The following is an 18,888-nucleotide window of genomic DNA, read 5'->3' as shown; positions in this document are numbered from 1 at the left end:
CACCTAGGGGGTCGAGCCTTGGCCCATAAGATCCTGCGGCAGGGATACTACTGGCCCACACTCCAGAAGGACGCAACAGATTTCGTCCGCAAGTGCGATCGGTGCCAACGAAACGCCAATATCCAGCGCCGACCTTCAGCTCTGCTGACCTCCATCATCGCCCCCTGGCCGTTTGCCCAATGGGGGATCGACATCCTGGGGCCCTTTCCCCTGGCCACCGGACAGAGAAAGTTCCTGGTCGTCTCCATCGACTACTTCACCAAATGGGTCGAGGCCGAACCCGTTGCCCGGATCACCGAGCAAAAGATGCGGGACTTCGTGTGGAAGTCCATAATCTGCAGATTCGGACTACCCCGTATCCTTATATCTGACAATGGTCGACAATTTGACAATGTTCATTTCAGGGAATTTTGCTCTGAACTCGGCATTGATCACCGTTTCACCTCGGTCGCTCACCCCCAGACAAACGGGGAAACTGAGGTAACTAACCGAACTATTTTGCAGGGACTTAAAGCTAGGCTTGATCGGTCCAAAGGACAGTGGGTCGAGGACTTGTACAATGTCCTTTGGGCGTACCGGACCACGTTCCGACTACCCACGGGAGAGACCCCCTTCAACCTAGCATACGGCACTGAGGCCGTCATCCCGTTGGAGATCGGCCTGCCTTCTCCCAGAGTGGAGCATTACGACCCCGACACCAACTCTTCCCAGCTAAGGAGCAACTTGGACCTTGTCGAAGAAACGAGAGAGATCGCCCGGGTTCGCATGGCGAGATACCAACAGCGAACGGCCCAATACTACAACTCCAGAGTCAAGCCCAAGCTCTTCAAAGTAGGGAACCTCGTCCTCAGGAGAGCCGAGGCTTCTCAACCGACCGAGCAAGGAAAGCTCGCCCCAAATTGGGAAGGGCCGTATCAAATCGCCCGGGTACAACGACCAGGGGCGTACAAATTGAAGTCCCTGGAGGGGACTCTGATCCCACGAAGCTGGAACTCCGAGAATCTACGGATGTATTACCAATGAAACCCTAAGGGGTTCAAAACAATCAGGACAATGGACTCAGCTCCTTTTTCTGCAAATATTTCTCTCACCTTGATAACTGTAATCCTCTTTTAATATTGGGTCGTCTGTGATCCTCAGATTCCCCGGCCAAAATCGGGATGCCTCGAGGCTCGACCGTAGAGTCCCAAACTCCCTCGACCTCGGGAAGAATCGCAAGAACGATGAGACGTGGAATGGAGCAGGATCCCTCGACTAAGGTCGAGATGCCCCGAGTGTCGACAGTGCGTACCCAGACCCCTCGACACTTCGGGAAGACGGGGTAGTACCTTCGCGGCCCCCCGTGGCGCTCATCACCAACAACGGGGTAGTACCTTCGCGGCCCCCCGTAGCGCCCCCTCGACTAAGGTCGGGATGCCCCGAGGGTCGACCGTAGAGAACCAGACTCCCTCGACCTCGGGAAGGCGCCGTGAGGGGTGGAAAGGGTGGCTCCACCTGGGGCGCCACGAAGTGGACCCCCAGGAGCGGTCGACGATCCCCGATCCCCGAAGCGAGCGATCCCTCGACTAAGGTCGAGATGCCCCGAGTGTCGACAGTGCGTACCCAGACCCCTCGACACTTCGGGAAGACGGGGTAGTACCTTCGCGGCCCCCCGTGGCGCTCATCACCAACAACGGGGTAGTACCTTCGCGGCCCCCCGTAGCGCCCCCTCGACTAAGGTCGGGATGCCCCGAGGGTCGACCGTAGAGAACCAGACTCCCTCGACCTCAGGAAGGCGCCGTGAGGGGTGGAAAGGGTGGCTCCACCTGGGGCGCCACGAAGTGGACCCCCAGGAGCGGTCGACGATCCCCGATCCCCGAAGCGAGCGATCCCTCGACTAAGGTCGAGATGCCCCGAGTGTCGACAGTGCGTACCCAGACCCCTCGACACTTCGGGAAGACGGGGTAGTACCTTCGCGGCCCCCCGTGGCGCTCATCACCAACAACGGGGTAGTACCTTCGCGGCCCCCCGTAGCGCCCCCTCGACTAAGGTCGGGATGCCCCGAGGGTCGACCGTAGAGAATCAGACTCCCTCGACTTCAGGAAGTACCACAGGTCAGCAAAGCGTCCGCAAACCCGCCGACCTGACACAAGACCCCTCGACCAAGGTTGAGGTGCCCCGAGGTCCGACCACAGGGTCTCAAACTCCCTCGACCTCGCAAAGAGCTACAAATCAATAAAGTCTCCCCAAGCCCTCTCAGCCTCGGCGGGTGCTGTCGGGTCCGTGAGAAGCCCGAGCCCCCTTAAAGTCAAAAATGACTCCGCAGGTCGACAAGGAAGGGAAGCAGCCTACTCCACCATGCGAAGCATAACTCTGAGAACGAAAGAGGTACATTCAACTGGACGCCCTCCTTGTCAAATTTTATTTACATATTACTGAGCGGAATCTTAATGTTGGAGCCTTATCTCGCCCCAAAGTCGGGCCTCTCTAACGGGTCGGCTTAGGATCGACCTCCTATTTGCATTATGCATGCACCGTTCGTCAAGCCTCCGAAACTGGTACAGAGGATTTCATAAATTAGTGCCCAACTCGGCTCTTCGACGTAAACTCCTACGTCCGGCTGAAAAAGTGGTCCCGGCCACGAATGTGCCAGCCAAACGCGGGTACCAAGGCAATCTCTGGAAACCCAGCCTTGCTCACCGAAGCCTCGGCAGAGTCCGAGAACAATAACTACGAAAACCGTCGGTAATAACCTGCCTATTGGCCCGCGCTCCCTCTGAGGGGTTTGGAGTTAAGTTCGGAGACCCGACTAAACTCCCCGATTAGCGGCACGCACAGACCTAGTCCGGTCTTAGTTAAAGGGCTAAGGCCCGACCTCGACGCCTTGGGACTCCCCTAGAGGCTAAACGCAATGACCTCCACGACTCCCAAATCCGAGCTATAGGACTTAGAGAAATTTTCTGAAAAAAAAAAAAAAAAAAAAAAAAACTCAAGACTCGGAGCTCCTCTTCGTCGGGATGACTGGAACCCGAGAAGGCTAAGACGTAGCCCGGGAAGAAGGACAACTTTGTTAAGCAGCCCGGAAATTAAAATGCAAAGCTAGGCCATCGAGGCGGTTCGCTAAGGCCCTGGCCTCGGTCATGACAACAGAGGGAAAGATGAACCCGGAATGGCAAAAATACTTTTTCATTAACAAAGGGCCGGAAGGCCAATTACAAAATTGGAAGTCGGCCGCTCAAGGGCCGACCCCGGATACAATGAAAAAGAAAAGAAAAATATGCTAAGTCCTAAGCGGCGGGAGCCACATCCGGGGGGTCGTCCGGCACATTGATGACCTCAAGACCTTCCTCCGGAACAGGCTCGGGGTCGGGAGCAGGAGCTTCGGGCACCACCTCCGGGACAGCGTCCGTCTCGGCCGCCAGAGCCACCTCCATGACACCGTCCGCCTCGGCTACCCCCGTCGAAGGCTCGGCGGGGTCTTGCTCGTATATTCCCGCCTCGGATGTCAGGATGGTGGGAAGGGCTCGCACGTCGGACCCCCAGCCCCAGTCCTCCCTCGGACGGACCGTCGAGAAGTCGTACTGAGGGCAGTACAGGCGCACCTGCTCTCGGAAGTTCTCGAAGCCTCGAAGGAAACCGTCGACCGTCTCCTCCTCCAACATGTCGCGGAACTCTTGCGACTCTTTGAAGAGCTCCACGGCGTGCTCGGCTCGTTCGAGAGCCCTCCTCTCCCGGGCCTCAAGTTGCTCGAGTCGGAGGCGAAGGGCCCTCTCCTCATACTCGAGGGCCGCGACCCTGGCCTGGACCTCCCCCAAGCGCGCCTCCGTGCCGCGCATGGTTGCCTTGGTCATGGCGTGAGCCGCCTTCTCCTCCTCAAGCGCCCCCACCACGGCAAGACGCTCGGCCTCGGTGGCCGCCCACCGAGCCTCGGCAGCGGCCGACACCGCTTCTAGCTCGGCGATTCTTTTCTTGGCCGGCTCCAGCTGCTGGCCAAGCTGCCGAACTTCTTCCCGATACCCGTGGGCGAGGAACGCCATGGTGTCGAGCTCGAGAATATGCTGAAAAAAAAAAAAAAGAAAGAAAAAAAGAGAAGAAGCGAGAGTATTGTGAGTTGAAAGGCACGTATGCACGCTAATAACTCCGGAAAATTAAGAAGGGAACTTACCCGGGCCGTGCTGCAGTAAGCACTGCCGGCGACCTCCTCCAGCGAAATCCCCCGGAACACGGCCCGGTCCGCTGGAAGCACTGCACGCCGCAACATGGAGCGTGCGACCTCGGCGTCCTGAAAGGCCGAGCTCCCCTCAGGAATGGAAGAGTCTGGCTCAACCGACTCTTCTCGGAAAGCTCGGGAAGAACTCGGCACGATCGAACCCGAGGTCCCGGAGCCGCGCGCCTCGGGGCCTCGGGCAGGCCCGGGTCCTGGCTGCTGCGGCCGGGCCACGGACGATTCCCCCCGCTGGGCAAGGGGGGCAGGGCAAGGAGGGGCCGATGGGCCCGCATCACTGACCACCCGCTCCCGCCTCGGGTCGGCCGCAGGGGCCCCCGCCTCGGGGCCACTCGTCCCGGCCGACGAGGAAGCGCCGTCTGTCCTCGCCCTCCTCCGAGGCTGGGGATTAGCCCCCCCGGCCTTGGCCTCCCGCCTCCTCAGGCGGGAAAAAAGTGACGTGTTACTGGTCGGCATACGGGGAATATCTGAAATCAAAAATTTTGTTAAGTATCAGGCCAGTGGCAGTAAAAGCGAAAGACAAAGAATGAAAATAACGTAGCCGCCCTTACCCTCGGGGCGCGCCGAGCTCAGACCCACGCTCGCCAGGGCGTCCTCCCGCAGGAGCTCGGTCAGGTCGTTGCCCCTCCCGAGGGCTCGCACAGAGTCTAGGATCCTCAGCTCCCTCCCCGTGGGCTCGGAGAGTCTGTTGAGGGCCTTCAGCCGTGGGTGTCCCCACCTCGGCTCAAACCCCCAAGGCGCCATAGACGCCAGAAAGAAAAACTTCCTCTTCCACTCGTGGATCGAGGAAGGGGCGCCCCGGAAGAGTGACATACCGCCCCGAAAGGCGAAGTACAACCACCCTACGTCTGCCGGGTTTTTCTTTAACAGAAAACACCGACGAAAAAGGCCTACCGAAATCGGGATCCCGTGCCCGAGGCACAGGGATAAAAACCCGATTATGGTCCTCCATGAGTTCGAAGCTAACTGCGCCGGGACGAGCTGGTACTCGGCCAGTAAGTCGCTCACGAACTCATGGGCAGGAAAACGCAGGCCCGCCCAAAGTGTCTCGCGGTAGACCGCGATCCGACCTGGGGGCGGCTGCGTCACCCTGTCTTCCGGCCCTGCGGTTTCAAGGCGAAACCCGGGCTGGAAGAAGAAGCGGGAGCGGATTAACTCCAGCTCCTCTCCCGACAGACTCGACCCAACCTCTTCGGGACTGGAACCCATTCTCACGGAAGAGTGGAGCAAAAATTAAGAGTAGAAAATGGAAGTTGACGAGGAGGAAAAAAGAGGAAACCCTAGTGAAAACAGGAAGAAAACCTACTGGACATTGCCGGAAATCGCTCCGGGCACCACCAGCAAGATTCAGCTGAGGGAGGAAGCAGGGGGGAAAAACGACGAAAATAAGAGGCAGCCAAGCAAGACCTTTAGGGCAGACTCGTGGGGTTTATATGGACCCCCCTGACGGCCCAGATCGACGGGGTCGGTTCTCATCCCCCCGACCGAGTTGCGCCACGTGTCGACCTCGGAAGCCGAGGCACCGTATTCACTCCGGTTTAATAAATCGGATACGAAATCGAAGCGTTGTCCCATCGGATCTCGGGGCCTCATCATGGGTCCACAGAATCAAATCGTCCTGAGGAACGAGCGGACGTAACCCCCGCTCCCCTCGTTTAATAAGATCTGGGACACGTGGAGCCCCGATGAGGCCTCCACTTCTTCGGAATTATGATCCAGTAACATGGAATCGAAAGCGTCCGACCTCGGGTCGCGCCAAACCCCGTAACGGCACACTCATTAATGAGCCAGAAGCGTCGATTACGGAATCGAGACATCGCCTCGACGAGCTCGAGGTCCCCCCTCATTAATCCGCCGTAAAATGATCCTGGCGATTCAAGAGGCATGATGATACGAGCCCCATCATTAGCTCACCGAATAAAGCAGCCTCGAGACGAGGGCGCATATCTCACCATGAAGACTCCGGAAAACACAAGGGGGCGGGCGAGACCTTCCCCCCAACCATAGTGACAGATTTTACTTCCCACGTCCGAGCCCCACAAGCCGCTCGAACTCGGAAGTCGGGGGGTAGTGTTGGGGGGAATAAAGTTTCCCCCCAAATGACATAAATGCCCCAGAGAAGCCGTACAACCTCCGACCCCGGACAGCAGTAGTCGGCGTCCGACCTCGGAACGCTCGGCCACGAGACGACCGACCCCGAGACCTCCGACCTAAGAGAAACTTCGATGTCCGAGGACCGTACTCTAACATCCCTCCGGCATTTATTGCGCATGGCCGCTGTAATCTTCCGGCACACTCAACAATTAATGCGGATCTCCGGCTTACTCCACCATTAATGCGGATCTCCGGCTTACTCCATAATAAATGCGCGTGGCTCCTGACATCTACGGATCCCCAGCTCTCCACGGCAAATCGACCCAGCAGGGTCTAGTCGACTATGATAAGTCTCTGATCTCGGCCATACCGCCAACATCAGTGCAATGATTCGCCTGACCGAGCACCGACCTGAACAACATGCCGAGCCATACTACGGCCTCTCCCTGTTACATCACAGGTAAACCGACCCCCGCAGATAAAAGGGAGCCTTGGCCTCTCAAGGGGGAGGGAACATTGGTACCCCCAAAAATTCACTGTTTATCTTCCTTCTCCATACTATTTGCCCCCCTCACTGACTTGACCGTCGGAGGGCCGGCGCCGGAAAACCCGGCCACCGGTTCGTGTGCAGGCACCCAGACAGAGGACGCCGCCAGCCGACGGGCCACCGCCCCGCCGTGAGAACTCACATCCGCTCCCTCTCTTCGACCGAAGATTGCCCCCGGGTCCAATTTCCAGCAACAATACCATTGGCCTGTTGGCATCGGCAGCGATCTGCAGGATGATTTTCCTCTCCCAGTACTCCACCAGAAGCTTCGACATCCGGATCCAAACCACTATCGTTTTCACTGTGTCCGGCCCTAAAACAAAGTCGGAAACCTATGACTCCATAGCTAGCAGCTGCCCCGCCACCACCCAGGGGCCGTCGGTGAGGGTGTTGTCCCAGTCGGCCTCCATCTTTAATCAGAGGGCCAAGTGATTCTCGACGAGTGAAATGACCTCCATCTCTTATTGAGTCTTCTCCCGTAGTGCCACGCCCTGGGCCACCCACTCCGTTAGAACCCGGCGGCCAAGGCTCCAGATGTCCAACTGTCACGACCCCCGCCCCATTCCCGGCGGGCCGCCGCGACGGTCCTAGGGTGCGGGTAGGCATAAGGCCACCAGCCACCACGTAGAACCCTACTACCTATCAATCATCAATAAATTCTGAAAATTTTGGCATGATGCATGCACAAAATGATCACCTTTCCTATGGTGACCTGTCAGGATTATCTCATTACATACAACAACGCTACCTGTCAGAGCAGCAATCACATAACCTGTCACATAACGAACCTGGACAATATATATCAATACATCATCACATGCATATAACTCAACTGTATAAAAATCTGGTTCCCATTCTATCCATGGTCAAACCCATATCCACAACAGGATCTATGACTGTAACTATACACTAAATACAACAGAAGGTTTATAATACACCAAAAGGGAATAAACCTCTATCTACATTATACTATACTATACTATGGAGCGGCACAGCTAGCAGGCAACCTCTAACCCTGCTCTTCTCTATACAATACCTGCCCTGCAATCAAAAACACCAAACTGGGAAGTGAGTATATGAATACTCAGTGAGTGGAGTAGAGAGTACTATGCACATGAGACAGAATATAATCATGGCTCGATGTGAAATCTCAAGATCAATAACAAGATGAACATGATCTCAACATAGAAAATATGGAGTAAGTCATCAATACCACCACAATCAATATCAACTCATCTGAAGCATATATGGAATAATCAAGTAAACATATATGCTACTCATGAATATGCTCAACAGGTCATAGTACTGAATCATATAAATCAGGTGTCAATAGGCTGAATCATCAACAAGACAGCTATCAGGAGGTGGGTTTTACGCCCCAGGCGAACCAGCAACAACTCCCTACTGCCATATGCTTATATCGAATATGACACCACACCAATATGTAAATCATCACTAGACAGCTGTAAATGCTAGACACATATCGATAATGTAAATGCTAGACAGCTATCGGGAGGTGGGTTTTACGCCCCAGGCGAACCAGCAACAACTCCCTACTGTCACATGCATATGCAGGATAAGACACCATACCAATAACATAAATGCTAGACAGCTATCGGGAGGTGGGTTTTACGCCCCAGGCGAACCAGCAACAACTCCCTACTGTCACATGCATATGCAGGATAAGACACCATACCAATAACATAAATGCTAGACAGCTATCGGGAGGTGGGTTTTACGCCCCAGGCGAACCAGCAACAACTCCCTACTGTCACATGCATATGCAGGATAAGACACCATACTGATGATGTAAATGCTGGCCAGTATCCAGAACAGAAATCCATCTCACATCTATATACTAAACTGCACCTCGCGGGAATTCTACATCCGCGGAAAGCCATACTGCACCTCGCGGGGTCTTACTATGCCCGGCGGCAAGCAGAATATAAGTCGTAGGACCGGCCGATCCTACGCCTAGGGCCGTGTCCCCCCTAGGAAGGGACTGGGCTCCGCCCACCCAGAAGGCTACTATGTGCACAAAGGCCGATGTTCAACCCCATCGACTATAGGTGTCCTGCAGATACTGTCAAGCCATGCATAAATGCCATAATGCACCCTCCCAATACTCTACTAAAAAGGAGTATAATCAAGATTACCACTCACTCGATCATGACCCAATCATAAACTAACATCAGGGTTGGGAGTGAGGAATCACGGGAGTACAATGCAACTCAATATACCATGAGAAGGGCTCTACAAGTCTTTGAAATAGAGGAAATGAAATCAATTTACAAAAGAAGTCATTTCACAATTCAGATCCAATTTAATTACTCATAAAGGAGTATAATCAAGGCTACCACTCACAAGTCTTTGAAATAGAGGAAATGAAATCAATTTACAAAAGAAATCATTTCATAATTCAGATCCAATTTAACTACTCATAAAAGAGTATAATCAAGGCTACCACTCACAAGTCTTTGAAATAGAGGAAATGAAATCAATTTACAAAAGAAGTCATTTCACAATTCGGAATCAATTTGATTACTCATCAACCCCTCGTAATTCCTCTCAATGTTCCCTCACATGCATGTACAGAATAATCAAGCATGGAGAATCAAGATTATAGAGGAATCTACTACAATATCAATCAATATGCTCAAGTGGAATCAATTCACACTTGGCGACATTCATGAAAATGAATTAAGAATGCTCATAGTGCAAAGTACATGACTCCCACTCACCTGCCAATCCGGCACGGCCTCGATACGCCTCTAGAATTCTACAGCAGGCAGTGGGGAACTTCTTCCTCTCGTTCCCTAGCTTCTTGCCCAACTGTGACATGCATTTACCATACATTTAGTCTTGTATCAAGGTCATAATCTACGTGCCAATTATAATATAGGGAACTTTAATTGATTCAACTCCCCCGTTCCCTAAATCTTTTCTTTTCTTTCTCTTTTTCTTTTTCTATTAATTAACTCATTATTTATGTGTATTAGGGACTCCCTTGCACGAGTACAAGGTCTCCCTTAGCCTAATCTAGGCTTAATACCCTATTATGGCATGAAATCCCTTATTTTCCACCCGGATGAACAGTAACCCGAACTGACAGTGGGTTACTTCATCCCAGTTTTGATCCACTTTCAGGACTCCAAATTTGATGAAATTTTTACCTAACATTCTACACTCATAGAGGATTCCAAAGAGATAACATGCATCATCATCGGAGGCCGTTTGACCCCCTAAATAATTCGCCGAAGTTGGGACTTCGACACAGTTTTTCTGTAGTGCCGGAAAAATTTGTTAAAATCCGATTCTTCCTCTTTTAACCACCTCTACAACCCTTATCCGACCCCTCTAGACTATATCCACCCTTTGTATAGCCTAATGTCATCAAAAGACTAGATAGGGACGGATATTTACCTTTTTCTTTTTGGAAATCGAGGTCTTTGCGTAGAGGGGAAGGAGATCTACACTTTTTCCTTCAGCTGGCAGCGCAACCGGGATCTCCTTCTTCTTCCTTTCTTCCTTTCCTTTCCTCTTCCTTTCTTCCTTTCCTTTCCTCTCCTTCTTTTTCTTCCTCTCTGTCCGTCTGAGACTCCCTCTCGGTTTCCATCCAAAAGCCACAGCAAACCCCCTAATTAAATCACATCAAAACACTATTCACCCTTTGTTTAATATTATTAAATTCCCATTTTGCCCCTAACACTTCAACATATCTACCGTTATGCCATTAACTTTTGATTCCTTCCAATTTTACCCTTACCACTTCAATGCATCTACAACTATGCCATTATCTTTTGATTCTTTCCTATTTTACCCCTTATATTAATTGAAAAGGACTATTCTATCCCTTTTTATATAAAAAAAAATATTTTGGGGTTATTACATCCTCCCCTCCTTATATAAAATTCGTCCTCGAATTTAAAAGAGTAAATTACCTGTCATAGCTGCATTCGATGTCTGTGCCTCCTGTGGATTTACCGTGAACACCCTTCCTTGCCCTCTGCCTACTGGAGCTGACAGTTGAGATGGTCCAGCACTCTGCTGTGATGTTTGTGCTTGACCTCTACCTCTGCCTACAGGCTCCCTACTACTAGGCTTGTCCATCTGCACAGAAGGATAGGATGCCAAAGGCACAAACTGCTGGGTGGCACCCTGCGGGCATTTTCTGACAAAATGACCCGGCTGTCCACATCTGTAGCACACTCCCTGACCCATTCTGCATCTGCCAGGGTGCTGCTTCCCACATATGCCACACACTGGCCATGATTGGAACTTGGATTCAGTTCTGGCCATAGTGACCGGAGGACGAGGTATTGATGGTAGAAAAGTATCTTGTGATTGACCTCTTTTCCTCCATTTCCTCTTACGTGGGGCAGGTGGAGCTGAGCATACAGACTGCTCTGTCGGGCCCTCCGGGAGACTTGCTCCCTCAGATCTACCTCGGCTGCTTTGCCCTTTCCCCTTACTCATTTTTCTCTGTTCTCTTTCAGCCCTTTCCTCTTTGTTTCTGATCTCCCACTGTTTTGCTTTATCAATCAGCCTAGACAAGGTGGGGACCTCTACTGCCAGTACTGCATTATAAAGCGGGGAAATCAGACCCCGCCTGAATCTTTCTATCCTGGCAGCTTCAGTGGAGATGATGTAAGAAGCATACTTCCCCAATCTAGTGAACTCACGAGCGTACTCAGATACGCTCATTCCGGGCATCTGCTTCAGCCTCTCAAACTGAAGAGCCCGATTCTGCCTCTCAGCCGGAGACAAAAACTCATCCATCACTGCTTGCCTGAACTCTTTCCAGGTTGGAGGATTCCTACTGTACAATCTGTCCTCCACGTGCCTCTGGTACCAGCCCCAGGCATCTTCCTTCATTGTAAGCCCTACAAGTTCTATAGCTCTTGCATCAGAACAGGGCAGTCTCTGTATCATCTTTTCAGTCTCCTCCAAAAATCTCTGAGGATCTTCACCTTCTTCCCCCTTAAACTCCGGGGTTCTGAGCCTCAGAAATTCTTGTACAGTAATCCCCTCATCATCTAGAGCTCGCCTGGCCAAACTTCTTGGCACAGGTCCAGGAGGTGAGATGGATACTACTGACGGGACAGGAGATTTCTCCCGAGCAATCTGCTCCCTCAGAGCCTGATTCTCCGCCAGTAACTGTTCCATCAATGCATCTCTACTTCCTACGTCTCCTTTATCATCAACCCTCCGTCTATCAGCAGGAGGAGATTTTTCTCTTTGGGGCTCGACATGTGCGGAACCCGCATCCAATGCTATATCTGGCTCCATTCTCCTTGGAAGTATTCTTTATATGTCTCTAAAAGAGTTAAAAAAAAAGAGGGCAGTCGCTACACACTGAGTCATAATATATTTTACTGAATTGTAAATGACTCATAAATTAACATACAGAAAAACCCTATGCTCCATAGTATAATCCTATACTTAATCCTGACTCATCCTATTGCTCTGACAGGACTCTTCTTAACCTTTGCTCTGATACCAAGCTTTGTCACGACCCCCGCCCCATTCCCGGCGGGCCGCCGCGACGGTCCTAGGGTGCGGGTAGGCATAAGGCCACCAGCCACCACGTAGAACCCTACTACCTATCAATCATCAATAAATTCTGAAAATTTTGGCATGATGCATGCACAAAATGATCACCTTTCCTATGGTGACCTGTCAGGATTATCTCATTACATACAACAACGCTACCTGTCAGAGCAGCAATCACATAACCTGTCACATAACGAACCTGGACAATATATATCAATACATCATCACATGCATATAACTCAACTGTATAAAAATCTGGTTCCCATTCTATCCATGGTCAAACCCATATCCACAACAGGATCTATGACTGTAACTATACACTAAATACAACAGAAGGTTTATAATACACCAAAAGGGAATAAACCTCTATCTACATTATACTATACTATACTATGGAGCGGCACAGCTAGCAGGCAACCTCTAACCCTGCTCTTCTCTATACAATACCTGCCCTGCAATCAAAAACACCAAACTGGGGAGTGAGTATATGAATACTCAGTGAGTGGAGTAGAGAGTACTATGCACATGAGACAGAATATAATCATGGCTCGATGTGAAATCTCAAGATCAATAACAAGATGAACATGATCTCAACATAGAAAATATGGAGTAAGTCATCAATACCACCACAATCAATATCAACTCATCTGAAGCATATATGGAATAATCAAGTAAACATATATGCTACTCATGAATATGCTCAACAGGTCATAGTACTGAATCATATAAATCAGGTGTCAATAGGCTGAATCATCAACAAGACAGCTATCAGGAGGTGGGTTTTACGCCCCAGGCGAACCAGCAACAACTCCCTACTGCCATATGCTTATATCGAATATGACACCACACCAATATGTAAATCATCACTAGACAGCTGTAAATGCTAGACACATATCGATAATGTAAATGCTAGACAGCTATCGGGAGGTGGGTTTTACGCCCCAGGCGAACCAGCAACAACTCCCTACTGTCACATGCATATGCAGGATAAGACACCATACCAATAACATAAATGCTAGACAGCTATCGGGAGGTGGGTTTTACGCCCCAGGCGAACCAGCAACAACTCCCTACTGTCACATGCATATGCAGGATAAGACACCATACCAATAACATAAATGCTAGACAGCTATCGGGAGGTGGGTTTTACGCCCCAGGCGAACCAGCAACAACTCCCTACTGTCACATGCATATGCAGGATAAGACACCATACTGATGATGTAAATGCTGGCCAGTATCCAGAACAGAAATCCATCTCACATCTATATACTAAACTGCACCTCGCGGGAATTCTACATCCGCGGAAAGCCATACTGCACCTCGCGGGGTCTTACTATGCCCGGCGGCAAGCAGAATATAAGTCGTAGGACCGGCCGATCCTACGCCTAGGGCCGTGTCCCCCCCTAGGAAGGGACTGGGCTCCGCCCACCCAGAAGGCTACTATGTGCACAAAGGCCGATGTTCAACCCCATCGACTATAGGTGTCCTGCAGATACTGTCAAGCCATGCATAAATGCCATAATGCACCCTCCCAATACTCTACTAAAAAGGAGTATAATCAAGATTACCACTCACTCGATCATGACCCAATCATAAACTAACATCAGGGTTGGGAGTGAGGAATCACGGGAGTACAATGCAACTCAATATACCATGAGAAGGGCTCTACAAGTCTTTGAAATAGAGGAAATGAAATCAATTTACAAAAGAAGTCATTTCACAATTCAGATCCAATTTAATTACTCATAAAGGAGTATAATCAAGGCTACCACTCACAAGTCTTTGAAATAGAGGAAATGAAATCAATTTACAAAAGAAATCATTTCATAATTCAGATCCAATTTAACTACTCATAAAAGAGTATAATCAAGGCTACCACTCACAAGTCTTTGAAATAGAGGAAATGAAATCAATTTACAAAAGAAGTCATTTCACAATTCGGAATCAATTTGATTACTCATCAACCCCTCGTAATTCCTCTCAATGTTCCCTCACATGCATGTACAGAATAATCAAGCATGGAGAATCAAGATTATAGAGGAATCTACTACAATATCAATCAATATGCTCAAGTGGAATCAATTCACACTTGGCGACATTCATGAAAATGAATTAAGAATGCTCATAGTGCAAAGTACATGACTCCCACTCACCTGCCAATCCGGCACGGCCTCGATACGCCTCTAGAATTCTACAGCAGGCAGTGGGGAACTTCTTCCTCTCGTTCCCTAGCTTCTTGCCCAACTGTGACATGCATTTACCATACATTTAGTCTTGTATCAAGGTCATAATCTACGTGCCAATTATAATATAGGGAACTTTAATTGATTCAACTCCCCCGTTCCCTAAATCTTTTCTTTTCTTTCTCTTTTTCTTTTTCTATTAATTAACTCATCATTTATGTGTATTAGGGACTCCCTTGCACGAGTACAAGGTCTCCCTTAGCCTAATCTAGGCTTAATACCCTATTATGGCATGAAATCCCTTATTTTCCACCCGGATGAACAGTAACCCGAACTGACAGTGGGTTACTTCATCCCGGTTTTGATCCACTTTCAGGACTCCAAATTTGATGAAATTTTTACCTAACATTCTACACTCATAGAGGATTCCAAAGAGATAACATGCATCATCATCGGAGGCCGTTTGACCCCCTAAATAATTCGCCAAAGTTGGGACTTCGACACAGTTTTTCCGTAGTGCCGGAAAAATTTGTTAAAATCCGATTCTTCCTCTTTTAACCACCTCTACAACCCTTATCCGACCCCTCTAGACTATATCCACCCTTTGTATAGCCTAATGTCATCAAAAGACTAGATAGGGACGGATATTTACCTTTTTCTTTTTGGAAATCGAGGTCTTTGCGTAGAGGGGAAGGAGATCTACACTTTTTCCATCAGCTGGCAGCGCAACCGGGATCTCCTTCTTCTTCCTTTCTTCCTTTCCTTTCCTCTTCCTTTCTTCCTTTCCTTTCCTCTCCTTCTTTTTCTTCCTCTCTGTCCGTCTGAGACTCCCTCTCGGTTTCATCCAAAAGCCACAGCAAACCCCCTAATTAAATCACATCAAAACACTATTCACCCTTTGTTTAATATTATTAAATTCCCATTTTGCCCCTAACACTTCAACATATCTACCGTTATGCCATTAACTTTTGATTCCTTCCAATTTTACCCTTACCACTTCAATGCATCTACAACTATGCCATTATCTTTTGATTCTTTCCTATTTTACCCCTTATATTAATTGAAAAGGACTATTCTATCCCTTTTTATATAAAAAAAATATTTTGGGGTTATTACACCACCGCCAGGTTCTCCCAAGCTTTCCTCAAGGTTTCAATCCGATCTTCCGATAGTTCGAGAACCTACGTGAAGTGCCGCCGGAGATTCTCCACATTCTCCTCTGAAATTCCGGTGCGTCGCCCATCCCCCCGACTTCGCCCAGTGCCGGCGGTCCTCGACGACTGAGCCGCCCACCGCCTTGCCCACTCTCTCGGCCATTACCACAAATACCTAGAAACTTGATCATGCACGACTATTGATGCAAGCATGCGCTCGAGTGAACTCCCCCCTTCCCGTCTCGTTACTCTTGAAAAAAAAATGGGGGCAACTGTGGAGCTAGTCCGCACTGGCAGCAAGTGTGTAGCTAGTTCGCCATTTGAAACATCCTGAAAAGGCAATTTGATGTCACCGATGGTAAATTCGACTTTTACACCCCAACCGCCGGAGAAAAGCCCAATGTTATTGCACATGTGTTCGGGGTGCCTCATCACTAAGGGCTCGTTTGGTTCGCGAGAAGCATTTTTCCTTTTAGGACTATGATTTCTGGAAATAGATTCGTAGAAAGAGGATGCCTAGGAAAGTACTTTTAGTATGTTTGGTTGATCATGGAAAAGTGACAGATTTTCAAAATGTTTATGTTTGGTGTGGTCTTGAAAGCCTTATCCTATATTTCAATAAGCTTTAAGCTATTATGGTTATCTTGATTGCTAAAGAATTATGCTAATTCCATCAAATACATCCGATAAATCAGCAAATGCATGGCTTCTTACCAATATGGTTTCCGCTTTTCCCTAGGCATCTCAAGCAATGAAATATGGAAGAAAAAAAAAATCATAAACCAAACGAGTCTATAGTGCCAAAAGTACAAAGACCACATGAATACGGTAGGAACATCGTACAGAAACCCTGCAAATGGTTATTTACCTGCTCATTACCAAAAGAAAATAGGGGAAATTACAAGTTCCCCAAGAAAATATCATCCACAGGCTCGCTTGGACCATCTGCACCACAAGTCCACAACGATAACGACCACAGGTACGATACACCGTCGTGACCCAAGATTTTTCTTTTTTTTTTGGGTCAAAAAGAGAGATTTTTCTTTTTGTTAATGATCAAAAGCTCTTGCCGTACCGCCGTTTCCACTCTCTCTCTCTTTCACTTTCACCGCCAGCCCACCCTTCATCCTCAAGATGGTGGTGAATTCAATCTCCCTCTCCTTCTCTCCCACCACCTCGATCTCGAACCTTTCAATGACGCTCGCCACCACCGCCTTCATTTGGGTGTACGCCATCTCCTTTCCCAAACACGTCCTCGGCCCGGCGTGGAACACCGGAAACAGGAACGGCCTCTTGGGCTGGAACAACCCATCGCCATCCAGCCATCTCTCCGGCTTAAATTCCTTGCAGTCTTCCCCCCATATCCCCTCCATCCTCCCCATCGCGTACGTGTTATACGTCACCGACATCCCTTTCTTCACCGCCGTCCCGTCCGGCAGCACGTCGACCGCCGCACACTGCCGTGGCTGGAGCGGCACCGGTGGATAAAGCCTCAAGCCCTCCGACACCACCGCGTGGAGGTAGTTCATCTTCCTAAGCTCGTCCAGCGTCAACGTGCCGCCGGGGGGGTTGTGATGTCTCGACCGGACCCAGCTGATCTCGTCCAAGATTTTCTGTTCGACCCCTGGTCGGGTGGAGACCAGCCAGAGGAACCACGCCATGGCGCTCGACGTGGTGTCGCGCCCGGCCAGCACGAAGCTTATGATGACATCGCGGAGGAACTCGTCGGAGAAGGCTCCTTCGGAGATGAACCTCGAGAGGAGGTCGCTGCTGCTCTCCATCTCCTCTGTCTTCCTCTGCTTACGTTCCTTGACGACCCCCATGGCAAATTCGTTTACCGTCGCCAGCTCCTCGCCCAGTCGCCGCTCATCTCCGATGTTAAGCGCCCGGCGGAGCTTCCAGAGGAGCCCTGGCTGCCGGAATCTCTTGGCGCTAATATCCATGGCCACCTCGAAGGCGTGGGCGAATCTGCCGGTGTCCTCGGTCTCACCCTTTAGACGGGCGGGATCAACGTCGAAGGCGACCTTGCACACGTTATCGAAGGCAAGGCGGTCGAGGAGGTCCTGGAGGTCGAGGGTCTCGCCGGCAGCAGCGGCCTCGGAGAGAAGGGGGAGGAGGCGATCGACGGCTTCGAGGTGGACGTTGTCGAGGACGAAGTTTCGGATGGTCTTGGTGTTGAACTGGAGGCTGGCGATCTTGCGCTGGAGCTTCCAGTGGTCTCCGTCGGTGTTGAAGATGCCGCGGCCGAGGAAGTCCTCCAAGACGGTGACGGCGTCGCCCTTCGGGTAGTTGTCGAACTTCGTCTTGAGAACATGCTCGATGTTTTTGGGGTTGCCTGTGATTATGCCGGAGGGGAGGATGATGGTGTTGGTGGGGCTGGCGAGCACCAGCTCCGCCGTCCACTCTAAGAACCGGTGGCCATTTCTGACCATTTCCGAGAAGCTGATCTTGGTCGCTGAGCCAATATGTGATTTGTTCATTCTATGGAGTAAGCATAGGGAGAGGAAAGAGAGGAAGAGGATGGGAGGTAGAAGAGGAGATAAGTCCATTTCTTTCTCTCTTCTTAATTCTCGGAGATGGTAGAATGGTGTCTGAGGAGGCCGCAGCAGAGGATATATATAATGGACTCGTTTGGTTCGTAAATTTTTTTTTAATAATTTTTAAAATTATATTATCTAAAAAATAATTTTAATATATTTAATTGATCATAAAAAAAATAGTTAAACATCTACTATTTTAAAAAATTATATGAAATACCTATTATATTTTTAATAAAAAAATACCTAGTTTTTAATGAGTTAAAATATATTTTTTTTCAAAAATAATTTTTTCTTGGTAAAAAAAACTTTTTCAATTAAATTAAAAATATTTTTATTGTTTTCTATTTTTTTATTAATTGTGTGTGTGTATATATATATATATATCGAACCAAATGAGTTCTATGTGTGAAAACAAAGGTGTAGATTGGAGACAGCTTTTCAATGGTGGAGCCTGCTCCGCTTTAATAAACTAGATGACTAGCTCGGAAAGCAAAGGGAATTGCAAGTTGCTTTGCCTTCATTACCGCGTCGCACAACAGTTGACGATGCCGACGCGGAGAGGCAGTGCGTGATGGCACTGGAACGTCGTGTCCATAAGTGAATTAAAAAAATA

At 49.6% G+C, this 18,888-nt stretch overlaps 1 pseudogene across 1 annotated transcript; it reads right to left on the bottom strand.

Moving 5' to 3' along the window:
* Positions 1 to 16,513: 16,513 nt before the first annotated feature.
* Positions 16,514 to 18,506, bottom strand: LOC103702787 (cytochrome P450 CYP94D108 pseudogene; annotated as a pseudogene). The gene has a single exon (XR_015988014.2). The product of XR_015988014.2 is annotated as a cytochrome P450 CYP94D108 pseudogene (transcript).
* Between the last annotated feature and the right edge of the window lie 382 nt (positions 18,507 to 18,888).

Source organism: Phoenix dactylifera, chromosome 6 (assembly GCF_051530095.1).
Source record: "Phoenix dactylifera cultivar Ajwa chromosome 6, Ajwa_hap1_PhDact_Kaust_v1.1, whole genome shotgun sequence".
Taxonomy (NCBI): Eukaryota; Viridiplantae; Streptophyta; class Magnoliopsida; order Arecales; family Arecaceae; genus Phoenix; species Phoenix dactylifera.
The sequence above is the reverse complement of the archived record's forward strand: the minus strand, read 5'-3'. Positions and strand labels throughout refer to the sequence as shown.